Consider the following 22843-nt stretch of genomic DNA (forward strand, 5'->3'; position numbering starts at 1 on the left):
CACTTCGGGGTGAAATATTACGTATGTGAAATATAAGCGAAAGTCAAATGAAAACGAGACAGATGAAAGAAAACGTAAATAATTGTTTATTACGAGGGGCGTTTAATATGTACCGCAACACATTTTTTTTTCTTAAAGCAGGCTGGTTTTATACGGTCTGAAGATTTATCCTCAGAATTAAGGTAAGGCGATTATTTTATTCACGTCAGTTTGTCTCACGTTTGTCTTCATTCGCTGTTCGAAGAGAAGTCATATATACTACTCGTCAATGATAGGTCTTTTGGTTTATACAGGGTGAGTCACCTAACGTTACCGCTGGATATATTTCGTAAACCACATCAAATACTGTCGAACCGATTCCACAGACTGAGCGTGCAGAGAGGGGTTAGTGTAATTGTTTAATACAAACCATACAAAAATGCACGGAAGTATGTTTTTTAACACAAACCTACTTTTTTTTAAATGGAACCCCTTTAGTTTTGTTAGCACATCTGAACATGTAAACAAATACGTAATCAGTGCCGTTTGATGCATTGTAAAATGTTAGTTACATCCGGAGATATTGTAACCTAAAGTTGACGCTTGAGTACCACTCCTCCGCTGTTCGATCGTGTGTATCGTAGAGCACCGAATTACGTAGGGATCCAAAGGGAACGGAGATGGACCTTAGGTACAGAAGAGACTGGAACAGCACATAAAGTCCACATGCTAACACCTTTTTATTGGTCTTTTTCACTGACGCACGTGTACATTACCATGAGGGGTGAGGTACACGTACAGACGTGGTTTCCGTTTTCAATTACGGAGTGGAATAGATTGTGTCCCGACATGTCAGGCCAATAGATGTTCAATGTGGTGGCCATCATTTGCTGCACACAATTGCAATCTCTGGCGTAATGAATGTCGTACACGCCGCAATACATCTGGTGTAATGTCGCCGCAGGCTGCCACAATACGTTGTTTCATATCCTCTGGGGTTGTAGGCTCATCACGGTACACGTTCACCTTTAACGTACCACACAGAAAGAAGTCCAGAGGTGTAAGATCAGGAGAACGGGCTGGCCAATTTACGCGTCCTCCACGTCCTATGAAACGCCCGTCGAACATCCTGTCAAGGGTCAGCCTAGTGTTAATTGTGGAATGTGCAGGTGCACCATCATGCTGATACCACATACGTCGACGCGTTTGCAGTGGGACATTTTCGAGCAACGTTGGCAGATCATTCTGTAGAAACGCGATGTATGTTGCAGTGCTCTCCGATACACACGATCGAACAGCGGAGGAGTGGTACTCAAGCGTGAACTTTAGGTTACAATATCTCCAGATATAATTAACATTTTACAATGCAACAAACGGCACTGATTACGTATTTGTTTATATGTTCAGATTTGCTAACAAAACTAACGGGGTTCCATTTAAAAAAACGTAGGTTTGTGTTAAAAAACATACTTCCGTGCTTTTTTGTATGGTTTGTATTAAACAATTACACTAGCCCCTCTCCTCACGTTCGGTCTGTGGAATCGGTTCGTCAGTATCTTATGTGGTTTACGAAATATATCCAGCGGTAACGTTAGGTGACTCACCCTGTATAAATACAGTCGATTACCTTTTGTAATCACCGGGGCGATCTTATTATTTTTGCGCTTTCTAGAACAAGTCCACCTGAATGATCCCTGCGAAAATTACATTAACGATGTCACAGTCAAAGGAGCTTGCTGCCAAGACCATATCCCAAAAAACTCCGGACAAGTGCGAGTAGGATTCACGCAATAAGGGTTCCGTACGAAAGTAATTATGTTTATAGATTGTTCATACATTCCAAGAATCGAGAATTATCGATATCAATACTGGCAAATTATCAATATCTGTGAGATACATGGCCGTAAATTTTGATATCATCGACGTAGACACTTAAATGATATACATTTCAAAGGGACTGTAGACATTACTATGTGACAAATTTTAACTTCATACGTATACCCTTTTCTGAGAAAGAAGATGTCTTAAGGGGAGGTACCGGTGAAATTTCAACGCGATCTCAAGCAAAGGGGGTTGAAAATTTGTTTCATAACATATCTTGGCATGCTGAATTAAATGGGTAAATTCAATTTGCTAATCAAAAATTTTTTTCATACTTTTGGATTATTCAAACCCATACGTGGAGTTGATCGGTATCACGGAATGTTTTCACAAAAAAAGTATGAACCAAAAATGTTTAATATTGACGGAGGAGCAGCATTTTTTCGTTTCGGCCACTTTGATTTTTTCTAAGAAACTGAAGTATTGTGCCCTTTTCAACACTATATACAAACGAAAACAGAATTACTACGACATTATACAATGTTTTGCCCAGTACGAACGAAAAATAAATAAAAGACGACTCGATACTTTTGGTGGCGGGGTCAAGGACAACTGAAGGACAATACGATAAAAAAACTTCCGGAGTATTACAAAAAAGCAACATATAGATATAAAGGTAATATAAAGGTACGTATAAACATACTTTTCGTTATGATTGACATTTTAAAGCTGCAATAGTGTCAACTAATTTATTACTTACAGAATATGAAAGATGCAATACTCGTGTATGCCTCAATATATCATTGCGCCACTACTGACGAAAATCGTGAACATTCTCACTGCACGAAAGGAGAGACATCTTGGTGTTTTTATCAGTCAGCATTGGCAAAAGAAACTAAGTCTGGATCTCATGCTTCTAACGTGCGCTGAAGCGTCAAAGAAATTGGTATAGACACGTGTATTCGAAACAGCGATATGCAAACAGGCAGGATACGGCGCTGCGGTCGGCAATGCCTATATAAGACAAGTGACTGGCGCAGTTGTTAGATGGATTACTGCTGCTGCAATAGCAATTTATCAAGATTTAAGTGAGTTTAAACGGAGTGCTATAGTCGCTGCACGAGCGATGGGACACAGCATTTCCGACGTAGCTATGAAGTGGGGATTTTCCTGTACGACCATTTCAAGAGTGTACCGTGAATATCAGGAATCCGGTAATACATCAAATCTCCGACATCGCTACGGCCGAAAAAAGATTCTGCAAGAACGGTATCAACGACAGAAGTGCAACCCTTCCGCAAATCGCTGCAGATTTCAATGCTGGGTGATCAAAGAGTGTCAGCGTGCGATCTATTCAACGAAACATCATCGATATGGGCTTTCGGAGCAGAAGGCCCACTCGTGTACCCTTGATGACTTCACGACTCAAAGCTTTACGCCTCGCCTGGGCCCGTCGGCACCGACATTGGACCGTTAATGACTGGAAACAACACCGACATTGGACTCTTGACGACTGGAAACATGTTGCCTGGTCGGACGAGTCTCATTTCAAATTGTATCGAACGGATGGACATGTACGGGTATGGAGACAACCTCATGAATCCACGGACCCTGCATATTAGCAGGGGACTGTTCAAGCTGGTGGAGGCTCTGTAATGATGTGGGATGTGTGCAGTTGGAGTGATATAGAACCCCTGATACGTCTAGATACGACTCTGACAGGTGACACGTACGTTAGAGTCCTGTCTGATCACCTGCATCCATTTATGTCCATTGTGTATTCCGACGGGAGTGGGCAATGCCAGCACGACAACGTGACACTACACACGTCCATATTTGCTACAGAGTGGTTCCTCTGATAGTAAACACTTCCGCTGGCCACCGAACTCCCCAGACATGAACATTATTGAGCGTATCTGAGATGTCTTGCAACGCGCTGTTCAGAAGAGATCTCCACCCCCTCGTACTCTTACGGATTTGTGGACAGCTCTGCAGGATTCATGGTGTTAGCCCCCCCTCCCCTACCCCTCACCCCCCCCCCCCCCAGCACTATTTCAGACATTTATCGAGTCCACGACATGTCATGTTGCGGCACTTCTGCGTCCTCGCGGGAGTCTTAAACGATATTAGGCAGATGTACCAGTTTCTTTGTCTCTTCAGTGTAAAAACACCAATAAATAAACTTTGTTTGGATAAAATACTGCATCTTTATACTCGCTTAACTGATGATTCACTAGCAACATTATGTACTCGACGTCTAACTCAATATGTTAATGAGAATTTACACAGTATTAAACGGAAGAGGTGTCCCAAAGAGACCTATGTTTCTGCTATGAGAGTAAAAGTAACGGTTTCTATCAGTGTTTGTGAATATAATGTTGGCTCTAACAGGGTTGGAAATAATGACAAAATTAGGACTTAAATATGCTTATCGAACAACATAAGAATAAGCAGAAATGGACAAAGTATCATTACGGAAAGATGAAGTGAAATATCCGAAAAAATACAAAGAAGTTCGCCGAAAAATTAATTTTGCCAAATATCGCAGAGAAGAAGCTACATTCGAACATAATGGCGTAACCTACGATGCCGGATTGTTTTTAAGTAATTGCTTATTATTCATACATATAAGGTGAGCATGTGATGTGATATATAAAGTGAAAATAAAGAGCACAGTTTTCAAACGTATCGAGTCATTTGTTATTTTTGCATCATACTGGGCCCAACATTGTGTAATATCGTAGTAATTTCATTTTATTCTAAATTCTGGTAACGTACGATAAAAACAAAATTTTTATAATTTATCTACACTTTTCGTTTGTATATTGTGTTAAAAAGGTCACAATACAGGGCGTTTCAAAATGAGTATACATGTTTTAAGGCTTTGTAGCACATATTACATTCACCTTACAATTATAAATAATACACCAAATGAAAGAGAAAAACAAACAGTTTCTCTTACAATTATCCAGTGTGAACACCTATCACATATCGAGTCGATAGGCGAGTTGGTCCGAAACCTTGATCAATGTGTCAGGAGTAACTGTTGCAATAACGCTGTTTCTAAAGTCGGGTAGATCACCTGGTATCGGAAGCACATACACATGATCGCGTCAGATCGTTTGTGACCGTAGAGTTTATGCATAAAATGCTGTGTCAACCGGCCTCTTGCGCCCAATCCACCGGTCGGATACAACGTCATTTAACCAGTCGCGAACTGAGCTATGCCAGTACGGCGGCGCACCATCTTGCTCCCAAATAAAGATGTGTTTTCCGGCTTCTTCCCATTGAGACACGGGCCGTAGCTGTAGCACATCAAGATAAGAAACATCAGTTACAGTTGATTCACCGAAAATAAGGGTCCATAAACTTTCCGCGGGGATATTTCTTGGTGCTGAACGTGGAAGACTCGCACTCGTTCAACGCGTTTTTCAGTCACTCTTCGTCATTCCACACTCTTCCCATTGCGCACAGGTATACAAACAAAACTGTTTGAGTTGCTCTTTCATTTAGTGTGTTATTTACAATTGTAAGTTGAACGTAATAAATGCTACAACGCCTTAAAACTGGTATGTTTATTTTTAAATACTTGCACTTCAATTTCTTAGAAGGAAATTAAATGGCCAAAACGAAAAAAATGCTATTCCTCCGTCAATTTTAAGCATTTTTGGCGCATTTTTTAAATATAATCCGTACTAAACAACAAATTCACGAATAGGTTTGAAAAAATAATGGTATTTTCAAAGCTCAAAAATCTAAAAGTATTAAAAAAAATTTGTTTAGAAAATTGGATTTATCCACTTAATTTAGCATGCCAAGATATGTTATGAAACAAATTTTCAGCTCCTTGTGATATTTACAAGATCGGAGGACAACAAATGACAAAAAAATATTTTTTCCTCCGATACAATTACAAATTGACAATTTCCGAATTTTGCCCCCTTACTTTCACTGTGAAAGCTCGTTGCTTGCCAAATTTCATGATTCGTGGTCTACAGGATGTACCCTATAGGTGTTGATGAGTTAGTTCGCGAGTCTCAAAATATATGACGAAAATGACCGTATCTTTTAACTGCATTTACGTTGAAACTTTAACTTTTTACGCCGCCAATAGACCGTAGAACTTCGTTTGTGACATAAATTTGAAACTGACACGCCAACCGGTACAGAGAAGAAGTGGTTATATCAGACGGACGGACAGACAGATTGTCGGGTAACGAATGACCAACAATTTTTTCTTTTGACATAGTTATAAATCAACAATTTTCGAATTTTTTTCGTTAGTTGTACTGTGAAACTTTATTTCTTCCCCAATTTCACGATTCCAGGTCGACAGGCAGCACTTTACAGTTTTGATGAGTGAGCCTGTTAGTACCAAAATATGTGACATAAATCACCTATCTTTTGATTGCATTAACTTAGAGGTTTTATTTTATACACCGCCAAGGGACCATAGACCTTAGTATTTGGCAGAAATTTCAACTTGATACCACTGGGAGAGACAGACAGATGGACAACAAATGATCCTATAAGGGCTACTCGTGTACTGACTGAGGTATGTAACCCTAAAAAGGAAACTCCTATTAGCCATTTTATAGTAGAAAGTCTTGTAATGTTATCATGCAGTAGATACTGATCATTTGGCGTTGCAGGAGGAGGAGATTAGTGTTTAACGTCCCGTCGACCACGAGGTCATTAGAGACGGAGCGCAAGCTCTGGTTACGGAAGGACGGGGAAGGAAATCGGCCGTGCCCTTTCAAAGGAACCATCCCGGCATTTGCCTGAAAGGATTTAGGGAAATCACGGAAAACCTAAATCAGGATGGCCGGAGACGGGATTGAACCGTCGGCCTCCCGAGTGCGAGTCCAGTGTGCTAACCTCTGCGCCACCTCGCTCGGTTCATTTGGCGTTGGCTGCATCGCTAATTTGTCTCAGGCAAAATCAGTTATACGTATTTTGTTCCAGATGCAGCTGATATAGTATTTCCCTTGAGTCAGCTTCACGAGGAGGTAGTAAAATTGATACTTTCACCAGCAAGTAATTGCACACTTTTATAGCTTAAGCCACCTCCCAAGAGAGCACCCCGTTTAAGCACGTGTTCGTATTCCCCAGATTTAGTGCTAAATCTGCTTGTAGTGGGTATCGAAAGTCACTGGGACGTGATACACTCCGCCATTACGACAGTCACCACCTCCCGTCGAAAGAGGCGGAATAGGGGTGTCACGTGGGCCGCACCTTTCACACTGATATAGACTGGCCGGGAGGTCAGTATTCATTTGGTCCATGCTGTACGAAGCGCTCACTATCTCGTCATATCGCTACGTATACAGCGGCCCTGCATTTACTGTGGACTGTTTGGTTTCCGCTATTGGTAGCATATATGCAATGCCTCACAAAATGTGAGTACCCAAAAGGGTAGGAGGGAACTAAATGAAACTTCATGGGTTGACAACCTACGTGCTGTTACTTGAGTGATTACAAAATCAAGGCTAATTTACAATGAACTTCTCAGCAACATGGCGTAAAATCCGCCCTGACATGGATGCATGAAGTGATTCGGTTGGGACGGTTATCTTAAAGCTGTTGTATTCTCTCCCGAGGCAAGATGGCGCACAACTGTTGTAAATAGTCCTTGGTATCCTGGGTACTGTCACTGGACGGTGTTGATGTCCAAGCTAGCCACACACAGATTCTATCAGACAGATCTGTGTATCTTCATGGCCGCAGGGCTACCTCAACATCATGTAGACAGTTCATTGATTCTCATGCTACGTGTGGGCGACCATTATCCTGTTAAAAAATGAGAGGTAGCACACAAGGATGATGGATTGTGTCGTCAGAGTTACTCAATTGCTACCAGCAGTGACGTGTCATACGCGATAGCTCTTCATATCATGACATCAGAAATAGCACTATGGCCTCTCCAAAAGACTGGAAGAATGGGACATTTACCGGCACACTCGCTGATATTGGTTATGTTAGGTTAGTGTTTTTTAACGTCCCGTCGACAACGAGGTCATTAGAGACGGAGCACAAGCTCGGGTTTGGGAAGGATGGGAAAGGAAATCGGCCGTGCCCTTTCAAAGGAATCATCCTGGCATTTGCCTGAAACGATTTAGGGAAATCACGGAAAACCTAAATCAGGATGGCTGGAGACGGGATTGAACTGTCGTCTTCCTGAATGCGAGTCCAGTGTCTGATGTTGGCCATCTGGGGTAGTGCAGAATCGCCATTTATCAGTGCACACCATGTCACAATCTTAATTAGCAGTCCTCCGTTCCTGGTCACAGGACCATTCCAACAACAGCCATTTGTGTTGTGGTATTAACGGCAACTTACGCGTGGGACAGTAATGCCCTAATATGGTTTCTGATGGTCTCCAACCAGCGGTGCAAAATGACACAGAATCTTTCAGAAAGTTCATTACAAGTCTTCCGATGGCAGGCACAAATGTGAATGGTTGCAATGTGCGTGTTGCACAATACGGCGATGCTCCCTTATGGGGGCAAACATGTTCGATCAGAAACTTGACGACGTGTTTGCCGATCTTCACGTTCCTATGCAGTGCAACACCTGGCATCTGTCACATCCGAATGTCCAACAAATCTGTATAGTGTGCAGTTCAACCAGCCGGCCAAACATAGACCCACAATGAGGCCAATTGCAAACTCTGTAGATAATGGTGTCTCACAAGAGTATGCAACTTCTCCATGTCCTACACAGTGATCACTTAACATCTGACAATGTTTGTGCCCCTTCTACACCGCATCAAGCCTGGATGCATTGTGTGAACGAGCAGTGTCCTGTTGGAAAATGACACCACGACACAGTCGCACGAGATGTGACACTTGAGGACCTAGAATGTCTACATCTACATCTACATCTGCATGGTTACTCTGCAATTCACACTTAAGTGCCTGGCAGAGGGTTCATCGAACCATTTTCATACTACTTCTCTACCATTCCCCTCTTGAATGCCCCGTGGGAAAAAGGAACACCTAAATCTTTCCGTTCGAGCTCTGGTTTCTCTTATTTTATTATGATGATCATTTCTCCCTACATATTTGGGTGTCAATAAAATATTTTCACTTTCAGAAGAGAAAGTTGGTGATTGAAATTTCGTAAATACACTCCTGGAAATTGAAATAAGAACACCATGAATTCATTGTCCCAGGAAGGGGAAACTTTATTGACACATTCCTGGGGTCAGATACATCACATGATCACACTGACAGAACCACAGGCACATAGACACAGGCAACAGAGCATGCACAATGTCGGCACTAGTACAGTGTATATCCACCTTTCGCAGCAATGCAGGCTGCTATTCTCCCATGGAGACGATCGTAGAGATGCTGGATGTAGTCCTGTGGAACGGCTTGCCATGCCATTTCCACCTGGCGCCTCAGTTGGACCAGCGTTCGTGCTGGACGTGCAGACCGCGTGAGACGACGCTTCATCCAGTCCCAAACATGCTCAATGGGGGACAGATCCGGAGATCTTGCTGGCCAGGGTAGTTGACTTACACCTTCTAGAGCACGTTGGGTGGCACGGGATACACGCGGACGTGCATTGTCCTGTTGGAACAGCAAGTTCCCTTGCCGGTCTAGGAATGGTAGCACAATGGGTTCGATGACGGTTTGGATGTACCGTGCACTATTCAGTGTCCCCTCGACGATCACCAGTGGTGTACGGCCAGTGTAGGAGATCGCTCCCCACACCATGATGCCGGGTGTTGGCCCTGTGTGCCTCGGTCGTATGCAGTCCTGATTGTGGCGCTCACCTGCACGGCGCCAAACACGCATACGACCATCATTGGCACCAAGGCAGAAGCGACTCTCATCGCTGAAGACGACACGTCTCCATTCGTCCCTCCATTCACGCCTGTCGCGACACCACTGGAGGCGGGCTGCACGATGTTGGGGCGTGAGCGGAAGACGGCCTAACGGTGTGCGGGACCGTAGCCCAGCTTCATGGAGACGGTTGCGAATGGTCCTCGCCGATACCCCAGGAGCAACAGTGTCCCTAATTTGCTGGGAAGTGGCGGTGCGGTCCCCTACGGCACTGCATAGGATCCTACGGTCTTGGCGTGCATCCGTGCGGTCCGGTCCCAGGTCGACGGGCACGTGCACCTTCCGCCGACCACTGGCGACAACATCGATGTACTGTGGAGACCTCACGCCCCACGTGTTGAGCAATTCGGCGGTACGTCCACCCGGCCTCCCGCATGCCCACTATACGCCCTCGCTCAAAGTCCGTCAACTGCACATACGGTTCACGTCCACGCTGTCGCGGCATGCTACCAGTGTTAAAGACTGCGATGGAGCTCCGTATGCCACGGCCAACTGGCTGACACTGACGGCGGCGGTGCACAAATGCTGCGTAGCTAGCGCCATTCGACGGCCAACACCGCGGTTCCTGGTGTGTCCGCTGTGCCGTGCGTGTGATCATTGCTTGTACAGCCCTCTCGCAGTGTCCGGAGCAAGTATGGTGGGTCTGACACACCGGTGTCAATGTGTTCTTTTTTCCATTTCCAGGAGTGTATATTGATAGACCGAGCGAGGTGGCGCAGTGGCTAGCACAGTGGACTCGCATTCGGGAGGACGACGTTTCAATCCCGCGTCCGGCCATCCTGATTTAGGTATTCCGTGATTTCCCTAAATCGCTCGAGGCAAATGCCGGGATGGTTCTTTTGAAAAGGGCACGGCCGACTTCCTTCTCCGTCCTTCCCTAATCCGATGAGACCGATGACCTCGCTGTCTGGTCTCACAACCCAACCCCCCTATATTGATAACGTGACTGCAGACTCAAGTTGTGACTGTCTTCAGTGAATCGTCAAACAAACCGCAGAGAGCAGCGCGTGCTAGCGTCCTCAATACAGTTCAGTGCCACTTGTCAGGAGGCATTTGGCTGGCACCGCGCCGCCGTCTTAATGAAATCTGATTGCTGTTCCTAATAATGCTCTGATTAAACGACGCCGTGGTCCGCTGCGTCCCCAGTCAGTAATCTTATACTCAACCACGGACACGCTATTTATCCTAATGAAATGCACACAAAACTGCTATAGAAAGGTTCTGTGTCAATAGCGCTCCATCTGCTTGAATTGTTATTTCATTTTTCTTTCCAGACGAAAGACCGAAATAAGTTGCCTGTTTCCACCACCGCTAGCTGCTATCAGAGAGAACAGTGCAGTAGGAGATGCAAACAGCATAACATTTCCATCATCAATAATATTAGAACGTTTGGATTTTCAGTGTAGCTCAATAAGGCGACATCCTTATAAGCTGAGCCGGCCCGAGTGGCCATGCGGTTCTAGGCGCTACAGTCTGGAGCCGAGCGACCGCTACGGTCGCCGGTTCGAATCTTGCCTCGGGCATGGATGTGTGTGATGTCCTTAGGCTAGTTAGGTTTAATTAGTTCTAAGTTCTAGGCGACTGATGACCTCAGAAATGAAGTCGCATAGTGCTCAGAGCCATTTTTTATAAGCTGAAATTTCTCGTACGCGTATAGCTTCGAGTTTCCATCAATTCCGTGATTTTCCCTTTAGTTGTTGCTATGGTCTTTACTTTGTCACATGTGTCGCTAATCTATACTGTGCAAGCCTGTTCATCTCTGAACAACTAATGCAACCTATATCCACTTGAACTTGCTTACTCTATTTATGCTTAAGTCTCCTTCTACATTTTTGATTCCCCCTCCCCTGAGACATGTACTTCCTCCGCTACCTCACTGACGATTTATTGATGCCTGAGGACGTGTTCTATCAACTAATCCCTTCTTTGAGTCAAGTTATGTCAAAAATTTCTTTTTCGTCTATTCGATTCAGTACCTCCGCATTAATTATTAGTTCTACCCCTTTATTTTTTCTGATTCTTTTCTAGCACTACGTTTCAAAAACTGCTATTATCTTCTTGTCTGAACCGCTTATTGTCCACGATACACTTCCACACAAAGCTGCGTTTCAGACAATTACGAGGGCTATTCGGAAAGCAAGGAACAATCGGTCGCAAAATGGAAACCATAGTGGAAAACAAAGCTGTTTTATTTACAACATTTAGCTACACCTACTAGATACTTCACATAGTAGCCGCTCCGACTTCGACAACTGTCTTAGCGTTGTGCCAACTTTCCAGCACCCTCGTCATAGAAGACAGTCTTCTGCGCTTTCCGACAAATCTATGCTGGGCTGCAGCTCTTTGTCTGTGCCATAGCCAGCGGTTCATTTGAGAAGAGATGAAAATCAGAGAAAGACAAGTCCGCGCTGTATGGTGGGTGATCAAACACTTCCCACTGAAAACGCTGCAAGAGTGTCCTTATTGCCCCTGCAGTGTCGCCAAAGATGTCATGAAGAAAGAACTGCAAGACAGTGACGTTACGCGGGGTTGCATGAAATCAGGCGAAATCTCTCGGCAGGAACCCATACTTAGCAGGACACAATTTTCTAGGCATCTTTAAGCGATCACTGTGCGTTCAGAACTGAGAAGAGGGACGAGACGCAATCTATGGACATACTAGAGACACTGCCCGACAAAAAATGGTTCAAATGGCTACAAGCACTATGGGACTTCACATCTGAGGTCATCAGTCACCAGCCGGTTGAGGTGGCCGAGCGGTTTTAGGCGCTTCAGTGTGGAACCGCGCGACCGCTACGGTCCCAGGTTCGAATCCTGCCTCGGGCATGGACGTGTCTGATGTCCTTAGGTTAGTTAGGTTTAAGTAGTTCTAAGTTCTAGGGGACTGATGACCTCAGATGTTAAATGCTCAGAGCCATTTGAATCACCACTCCCCGAGACTTAGAACTACTTAAACCTAACTAACATAAGGGCATCACACACAGCCATGCCCGAGGCATGAATCGAACCTGCGACCATAGGAGCAGTGCTGTTCTGGACTGCAGGGCCTAGAACCGCTCGGCCACAGCCGCTGGCACACTGCCCAACACATATGCGCAAAGAGTCATCGGGTTTTCACGGTGATTTTCATATTGCGACCGATTGTTGCTTACTTTATGAATAGCCCTCGTGCCTTTAGAAAAGACTTCCTAACACTTAAATTTATATTAGATGTTAACAAATTTCCTTCCTTTTCAGAAATGCGTTTCCTAATGTGTACAAATCATTTACAACACAATGTGAACAGATCTCTTAGATTGTCTGCAGATGATGCTCTCATTTACCTTGTATTAAAGTCATTGGAAGATAAAAACGAATTTCCATTTACATAAGATATCTGCATGTTACGAAAAGCTGCAACTGACTGTAAAAAAAAATAAATAAATAAAAAAAAATCCTCCAGATGAGTACCAAAAATTGCGTTAGATTTCAGTTGCATGAAAAATAACCCAAATTTGAAGATTGTAGATTCAACTGAATTCCTAGACATTATGATGACAAACAAATCGGGACAGTGATACAGAAAACGTTGTGGGGAAGATGGACCAAAGATCGCGTTTTATTGGCAAAAGAGTTAGAAGATGCAACAGATCTACTAAAGAGAGTGCCTACACTACTCGTGTCCACAGCCTTCTCGAGTACTGCAGTGCAGTGTGCGATTGAGGTTCAAATGGCTCCAAGCGCTATGGAACTTAACATCTGAGGTCATCAGTCCCCTAGACTACGTAAACCTAACTAATCTAAGGACATCACACACATTCATGCCCGAGGCTGGATTCAATACCTGCAACCGCAGCAGCCCGTGGTTCCTAGAACCGCTCGGCCACAGCGGCTGGCTGCGACTGAGGGAAGACATCGAAAAAGTTCGAAGAAGGGCAGCTCGTTTTGTATTTTAGCTAAATAGGGAAGAGAATGTAACGAATATGATAAGCGAGTTGCGACGTCAATGATAAAAACAAAAATATTTTTCGATGGGTCAAAATTTTTCACGATATTTCAGTCACCAACTTCCCCCTCCAAATGTGAAAATATTTTGTCGTCTTCCTAAGACCATCGTTATAGAGCAAATCACAGCTATCATGGAAAAATTTTATCGTTTATTTTTCTCTCATGCTATTCGAGAGTGGAACAGTTGAGAACTATTCTGAAAGCGTACTGCCAAACAAGTGTAAATTGCAGAGTAACCTTGTAGCTGTAGATGTAGCGCCTCAGTAGAATAAAATTTCAATCATGCAGCACCCGTCGTGTCAAAAATACCAATATAAGAAGCGCTCAGAAATGGAATGACATACTGCTTACACATTGTTACTTGCTAAGTTACTCATGGCAATTGTTTACTAAAATAACTGCATACTTTTCTTTCATTTAAGTACAAGGTGAATTTGCTTACCTAGATCAGATATTTATGTTGTTGTTGTTGTGGTCTTCAGTCCTGAGACTGGTTTGATGCAGCTCTCCATGCTACTCTATCCTGTGCAAGCTTCTTCATCTCCCAGTACCTACTGCAACCTACATCCTTTTGAATCTCCTTAGTGTATTCATCTCTTGGTCTCCCTCTACGATTTTTACCCTCCAATACTAAATTGGTGATCCCTTGATGTCACAGAACATGTCCTACCAACCGATCCCTTCTTCTAGTCAAGTTGTGCCACAAACTTCTCTTCTCCCCAATACTATCCAATACCTCCTCATTAGTTATGTGATCTACCCATCTAATCTTCAGCATTCTTCTGTAGCACCACATTTCGAAAGCTTCTATTCTCTTCTTGTCCAAACTAGTTATCGTCCATGTTTCACTTCCATACATGGCTACACTCCATACAAATACTTTCAGAAACGACTTCCTTACACTTAAATTCATACTCGATGTTAACAAATTTCTCTTCTTCAGAAACGCTTTCCTTGCCATTGCCAGTTTACATTTTATATCTTCTCTACTTCGACCATCGTCAGTTATTTTGCTCCCGAAATAGCAAAACTCTTTTACTACTTTAAGTGTCTCATTTCCTAAACTGACTCCCTCAGCATCACCCGACATAATTCGACTACAATTCATTATCCTCGTTTTGCTTCTTTTATGTTCATCTTATATCCTCCATTCAAGACAATATCCATACCGTTCAACTGCTCTTTCAAGTCCTTTGCTGTCTCTGACAGAATTACAATGTCATCGGCAAACCTCAAAGTTTTTATTTCTTCTCCATGAATTTTAATACCTACTCCGAATTTTTCTTTTGTTTCCTTCACTGGTTGCTCAATATAAAGATTGAATAACATCGGGGAAAGGCTACAACCCTGTCTCACACCCTTACCAACCACTGCTTCCTCGTCGTGTCCCTCGAGTCTTACAACTACCAATTGGTTTCTGTAAAGAATTCGCGTTAGTACTTTGCAGCTGTGGCTTATTAAACTGATTGTTCGGCAATTTTCACATCTGTCAATACCTGCTTTCTTTGGGATTGGAATTATTATATTCTTCTTGAAGTCTGAGGGTATTTCGCCTGTCTCATACTTCTTGCTCACCAGATGGTAGAGTTTTGTCAGGACTGGCTCTCCCAAGGCCGTCAGTAGTTCTAATGGAATGTCGTCTATTCCCGGGGCCTTGTTTCGACTCAGATCTTTCAGTGCTCTGTCAAACTCTTCACGCAGTATCATATCTCCCATTTCATCTTCATCTACATCCTCTTCCATTTGCATAATACGAGGTGCGGCTAGAAAAAAACCGGACTGATGCTGGAAAAAACATTTATTTACAATTATTTACAATTTCATGTTATCTCCTTCAATGTACTCTCCTCCTCGGTCTCTACACCGCTCCATACGAATTTTCCACTGTTCATAGCAATGCTGCAGATCATTTTCGGTAAGTCCATACATTACTTCCGTCGCTTTTTCTTTTACTGCTTCAACAGTCTCAAATCTAGTTCCTTTCAAAGCTGACTTGACTTTAGGGAAAAGAAAAAAGTCACAGGGGGCCAAATCAGGTGAGTAAGGTGGATGATCTAAGATGGGAATGTTGTGTTTTGCCAAAAACGTCTTCACTGACAACGCACTGTGAGCTGGGGCATTGTCTTGGTGAAGGATCCATGACTTTTTTCTCCACAAATCGTTCCGTTTTCTCCGTACTCGCTCACGTAGGGTAGCCAGGACGCTAATGTAGTAATGCTGATTCACTGTTTGTCCCTCTGGTACCCAATCAATGTGCACAATCCCTTTGATGTCAAAAAAAACAATCATCATTGCCTTGAATTTCGATTTTGACATTCGTGCTTTTTTTTGTCGTGGAGAACCAGGAGTTTTCCAATGCATCGATTGGCATTTAGTTTCGGGATCGTAAGTAAAAAACCACGATTCATCGCAAGTAATAACATTTGTAAGAAGGTGGCATCACTTTCAATGTTTTCCAGGATGTCAGAACAAATCATTCTTCGGCGTTCCTTCTGTTCAATTGTGAGACACTTTGGAACCATTTTTGAACACACTTTGTTCATGTTGAAACTTTCATGAAGAATCTGCCTAACACTTTCCTTGTCAACTCCTGTTAACTCAGACACTGCTCTGATTGTTAAACGGCGATCTTGTCGAACAAGTTTACCGATTTTTTCAATGTTTGCATCAGTTTTTGCTGACAATGGTCTGCCAGTGCGAGTGTCATCACTGGTGTCTTCGCGGCCATCTTTAAATCGTTTAAACCACTCAAACACTTGTGTTCGCGATAAACAATCATCGCCGTACACTTGTTGTAACATTACAAACGTTTCACTTGCAGATTTTCCTAGTTTGAAACAAAATTTGATGTTAACACGCTGTTCTTTCTGTACACTCAACATTTTACGACGCACAGACAAAACGTCAACTACTTAAAACAGACGCCACGGGCAGACTGAGTGCAGGAGGCAGATGAAACTCGAGCAGTAGGCGGAGCGAGAGTCACGTGACAGCCCACGCGACTTTCAGCCTTATTGCATTCGTTTTATTGTTTCACCAGTACTAGTCCGGTTTTTTTCTAGCCACACGTCGTATTGTCCTCAAGTACATCGCCCTTGTAGAGACCCTCTATATACTCCTTCCAACTTTCTGCTTTCCCTTCTTAGCTTAGAACTGGGTTTCCGTCTGAGCTCTTGATATAATAGATACATTTTTAATTGCATTTCGTTAAATTCCTTTTACGGAAATGTAAAAGTTCACGTGTCTACTTATGCTACGGCAAAATAGTTTTCGCGAACTTAGTCGATCCTACACTCTTGGGTAGGCCACAAGAAAATTCACGCGCCATCAAAATTTTGAAGAAATGATTGCTGCTGACGTAACACATGCGCGAGCGTTGTGGCCTAGGCATGGCTGACACCAGGGCTGAACGGGCTGGCCGGGTTGACAGGCCAGCCCGATATCGATGCGAGATGGGGCGGGCGGGCACGCCAGTGAGCAACCAACCTGCCGGTGCGAAGCGAGCTAGCAGTCCATAGCTCATGGCCCTGGTCACGAACTGCACGATACGGTAACTTCCAGTCGTTACTACTTTTCCCTCCATTCCTAACATGAATGCGTAAACAGTGATCAGAGCAAGAGTCGTCGTAGGTTACTCACTGAACATGCTCATTGACAAAAGAACTGAAGCACCCGAAAGATACAGTCAGCTGTCAATGTAGCTGAAATACACGTGCGGGCACGTAAATGGTTAGAGCTGAAGTTCTCTGTGACAGTTAGACGGCCATCAGAGTGTATTAATATTGTTTGAGTTTAATGTTATTCTCGGCCTGGTGGCGTATACAAGAATACACTGAGGTGACGAAAGTCATCTCATAGCATATCCAGATGGCGGTAGCATCACATGCACGAGATATCAAAGGGCAGTGCTCTGACGGAGCCTTTGTACTCAAGTGATTCCTGAGGTTTCCGACGTGACTACGCCCGCACGACGGGAATTAACTGAGTTTGAACACTGAATTGCCCTCGGAGCTAGACGCATGGGGCCGGCCGCTGTGGTCGAGCGGTTCTAGGCGCTTCCGTCCAGAACCACGGGGCTGCTACGGTCGCAGGTTCGAATCCTGCCTCGGACATGGATGTGTGTGATGTCCTTAGGTTAGTTAGGTTTAAGTAGTTCTAAGTTCTAGGGGACTGATGACCTCAGAAGTTAAGTCCCGTAGTACCCAGAGCCATTTGTACCATTTGAACCATTTCCGACGTCCTTAGGGAATTCACTACCCAAAGTGTCCAGAGTGTGTCAAAAATACCAAAATTCAGGTCTTACCTCTCACAACGGATAACACAGTGGGCGACGACCTTCACTTAATGACCGAGAGTAGCGGCGTTTGCGCAGGGTTGTCAGGGCTAACAGACAAGCAACACTGTGTGAAGTAACCGCAGAGATCAATGTGGGACTACGACGAACGTATCAACTAGGACATTTCGGCGAAATTTTGCGTTAATGGGCTGTAGTAGCAGATGACTGACGCGAGTGCTTTTTCTGACAGCAAATCGCCTGCAGCGCCTCTCCTGGGCTTGTGACCTTATGTGTTGGACACTAGACGACTGAGAAACCGTGGCCTGGTCAGATGAGTCCCGACTTCACTTGGTGACAGCTGATGATAGGGTTTGAGTGTGGCACAGACCAGACGAAGCCATGGGCCCTGGTTGTTAATAAGGCATTACGCAAGCTGGTGTTTCCTGTCTACTGCGACAAATACGCCTCCATTTCCTATCCTTTCGCCATACGCTTGAATTTCCCTGAAAAATCTCACTGCTGTCAGTTTCATATTTTAACCATGTTTGTGTGCCTAGTATAAAGTGGGCTTCAGCGGTTTTTGAGAGTATTTCAAACTCTGTCACTTTCATGTATGTCCTTCGGCTGGTAACCACTAGGACTGCAACAGACATTGCTGTGGCTTTAGGCATTACTACGTAATTTGTAGCTGCGCGGAGTGGCCGCTCTCTTAGAGGCGCCATGTCACTGATGGCGCGGTCCCTCCCGCCGGAGGGCATGGGCGTGTGTGTTGTTCTCAGAATACGTTAGTTTAAGTAGGTGTAAGTCTAGGGACCGATGACCTCAGCAGTTTGGTCCCTTAGGAATTCACATACATTTGAACATTTTTTGTAATTTGTATTCGGTTGTTTCACTTTTCGCTTTCATGTTGCTTTGTGCTGCGGCGGTTTTGGCGTTCCCCAGCAGGAAAAGCAGATGTTGAGTTTCCCGAACACAGGCGAAATAAAGTCTGAGATCTTTCGTCTGTCCAGGCACTGTTCCAAGGTTTGATTCTGGAGAGGGAGCATATCACTGTTTGTTGGTGTCTCTCCCCCCCCCCCCCCCCCCCTCCTTGCACAATTACACAGTAAGAAAGAGAAAACGACGAACTACGAAGGAATTATCTGAATAGAATGGCAATCAGTAGATGTGACATACATATATAACCAAATGATTGCAATTCCAGAAAAATTGGACGGGTTATTTAAGAGAAAGAGCTTCGCACACAGAGCAAGTCAGAAATGCTTTGGTCCATCTCTGGCCCTTCTCCAAGTAGTTATTTGATTCGGCATTGTCCAACACAGTTAGTTGTTTGAGGTCCTGCAGAAGAATAAAATGCCATATTCTGTCCAACTGGCTCTTTAGATCGTCAAAATCCCGAGATGGTTGGAGAGCCCCAAACGTTCGCAATTGGGGAGAGATCCATCAGTAGTAGGACAACATGGTTACTAGCACAATTTCTTCTAGTGGGTTGCCTACATCAGGGGCAGGTATCCACTCAGGGGCTAACCTATTTTCTCTTTTGATTGACAGGTTCTTAAACTACTGTTCTCCTTTGATTGACAGGTCCTTAATCTATTGTTCCCACCCATCCCCCGCCCCCCATCCCAACCTCTCAGGAAATCTCCAACCCATCCCCTCCCTCTCACTGCTACAGGTACACTTTCAGGTCTGAGTTATTCAAATAGCCCCTCTCACTCTTATCAGTTTGATTGACTACCTAATTAAATTGATCAATTAATTAACCTATCCCCTCCTGGTAAACCCCTGGTGCCTCCTGCCTTCTCTCCCAGAAAGGAGAGGGGAAAAGACTCAGTTGATTGGTCCTTTGGAGGGAATTCGATTGCAGTGTATGGAATATTGTTTAAACAATTTAGACAATGTATAGAATTTTGTTTAATTATCTATGTATGTGCATGGAATTTGGTTTATTTATTTAATTAAAGAATTTGTCTGGAAATCGAATGCAGAGTATGGAATATTGTTTAAAAAATTTAGGCAATGTAGAATATTATTTATTTAAGCAATTTATAGGATTCAAGGCACTGTATGAAATACAGTTTATTTATTTATTTAAAAAATTCTTCAGGGAATCGATACCCCTCCTCGCCATTCCATCCCCCCTCCCCCCACACCCCTCCCCACTCACACTCCCCTCCTCTACCAGGAAATGGCGGCTCTACAGTGGAGAGGAAGGATCTCATGAACTGAAATTTAAGCATGTATTGTTTAATACAAAAAAAAAATCAGTTTTCAGGAGTTGGACTTCTCTTGCTCATCAACACTGTAATTTGGAAAGATGCAGGGCTTGTAAGAAGTAATTAAATCGACTGCCTTTCTTTTTATTCCAACCACGCAAGGAATACCTTCATGAAATACCCATCACACATAATTACACAGTTAAATATCTTTCGATCGTGAAGCACTCACCGCCCGCCGTCCCCTCTCCACTGGACCACACAGAACGGCACTTCACCCGCTCCCACGAAGCAAATATGTGGCCGTCAGTTGCTGAACCATGCTCAGGTGTCAGTTTGGAACCCACAGCCATGAGGTGGCAGCATCCCTTTCATACTTGACACCTAAGAAACAACTGTTAAAACATGTGTCTACCTAGACCCTATTTGCTGACATGATGATGCATGGCCTTTTCCCCTATGGTCCAGCGAGATGTTTGTATAGCAACTCACCCTCGCAGATGCAGCTAAAAGGTTATCAATGTTATACTGATGTCACAGGTGTATGTGAATAAGTGCCAAGTCTCCATTCTGAACGCACTACAGATGTAACTAAAAGGTTCTCAATCTTATACAGGCATCACAGGTAAATGTAAATAAGTGCCAAGTCTCCCATCTGAAAGCACTATAGAAATGTGTTGCAATGCTTCCCAGAATAGCACAGGGTGCATTCTCCCTAGTGATCCTAATGGGACATGCGAGATGCCTCCAGTCGCAGATGTATTTACTGAGCCACCACACGTACCTGCCCATCCAGAGCAGGTCTAATTGCTAAGTGCAAGATGTTTGTGTAGCGACTTCCCACACAGATGCACCTAAAAGGTTCTCAATGTTATACTGATGTCACATGTCTATATAAATAAGAGCCAAGTCTACCGCTCAGAAATAGTAAAGTGCTGCAGAAATAGTTAACAATCGCTTTTTTAGGAGCTTTTGTGCTGTCTTAGCTTGTATGTATGGTAATTCTTCTCCTAACAGAACCTGTTTACGAAAATGGCCCAGAATAATGCCGAATACATTCCTCCTGATGGTCCTAACGTGGCACCCGTCCATCATGTGTTACCCTCCATAGAAACCGTTAAGTCCTGCTTTCAACAAACATCTCCAAAACGCAGACCTTCCCGCCGCTTTGTAGAGGCTCCTATGTCGCAGCAAAAAGCATGTCTTGTGAATGAATGGAACAGTCTGATTGGCCTTTATTGAATTTACTTGCCAGGTTACTGATGCTGCGGGTGTGGAAGCACTGTCCGCCTTTTTCTTTCTAAAGACAAGACATTCAGTGGCAAACAAATTTTGTACAGCTCGCCATATTCCACTGACAGTTAAACCTTGCAAAAGTGGCCTACAGATCGTCAGATACGGAAATACTTTTGCTCAATTACACTGCTCTGCCACTGAGGACAGAAGCTTGAGTATTAGAGCGTGAAACCGCTCTGCAACCCAGCGATAAATCACCATGTACCATGTCGATGTAGTTAACATACAATTCGTATCCTGTGCCATACAAAATCGATCCTTTTGCATCACACATATAGCTTTCGACCACCAGGCACTCATACATATACTGTGAAGACAGACAGCATAAGCACATGCACTGTAGGTATTCTCCTTGTAGAACTATTTCCAGAGAGGTCGGGCGGTCATCCACGACAGCTGATGGTCGCAAGTCATCCACTCCCAATGCATGACCAGAGTTCCCTCAGTGCACTGAAGTCACTCTCAGAACTCTTGTACAAAGTCGTGCTCATTTCCCCTCGGCACAAAGGTGTTAGTGTTTCTGACCCTGACCAGCTTGCTTGCTTTCTACACCCCTCTCCAGACTCTAGGGTTACAAGACCATATGTATTTTCACATGGTTTACCAGAATATTGTACCATTTACGTGATACTTCTAGACATCAAGCACTTAGCAATATCTCTTGCATAGCAGTATCGCTCACACACTATAATTCCAAAGGCGTAGACTGGAAATTATTTCTCTAGAAACCTAAAGCTTTAGCAAGGTGGAGCATGCTGTAAGCCACTGAATAACTAGAAACTTATCCCGTCCTTGAAGACCTTTACGGGAAATCTCTAAAACAATAGACGAAACTCATATTTCCACTCACTAATACTGATGTCGGTGATTCCAAATCACCTTCATAATTTACAGAGTCAGCTGACGAGCTGTCGCTTCAATGGCCCAAGCAACATTAAGCACTTCTCAGAACTTCTGCTAGGCTCTAGGCTTCGTTTGTCAGTGCAAGCTGCATCTTTGTGCTATGTCCTTTCATTCATTCTTAAACATAAGATAAATACAAATCGTGAACCACGTCACATTATATAGACACAGTATTAAAAAAAAAAACGAACTTAACGTTACTGCTTTCCACTATTTACATTACTTATCGTCCTTTTTTAATTTTTTTATTTCTGTATTGACTCCTGAACCAGTCAATTTCCCAGTATAATAACAAAACAAGTAATGCTCTGTTTACAAAAATACTTGAGCTCTGTGGCATTGTAGACAGATTTTGACACATTTGTTATTAAAGTTGATAGTTCCCTAGTATTAGGATGACAGACAATTTTATAGGGCCCCCATATATTTCATAGAATTTCTTTATCTAATTATTTGCTTTTGAAGACTTTCTTCTTGCCTTGACCAACAGAAAATCTCCTTCCCTAAAGATT

Source organism: Schistocerca americana, chromosome 2 (genome assembly GCF_021461395.2).
Source record: "Schistocerca americana isolate TAMUIC-IGC-003095 chromosome 2, iqSchAmer2.1, whole genome shotgun sequence".
Classification (NCBI taxonomy): Eukaryota; Metazoa; Arthropoda; class Insecta; order Orthoptera; family Acrididae; genus Schistocerca; species Schistocerca americana.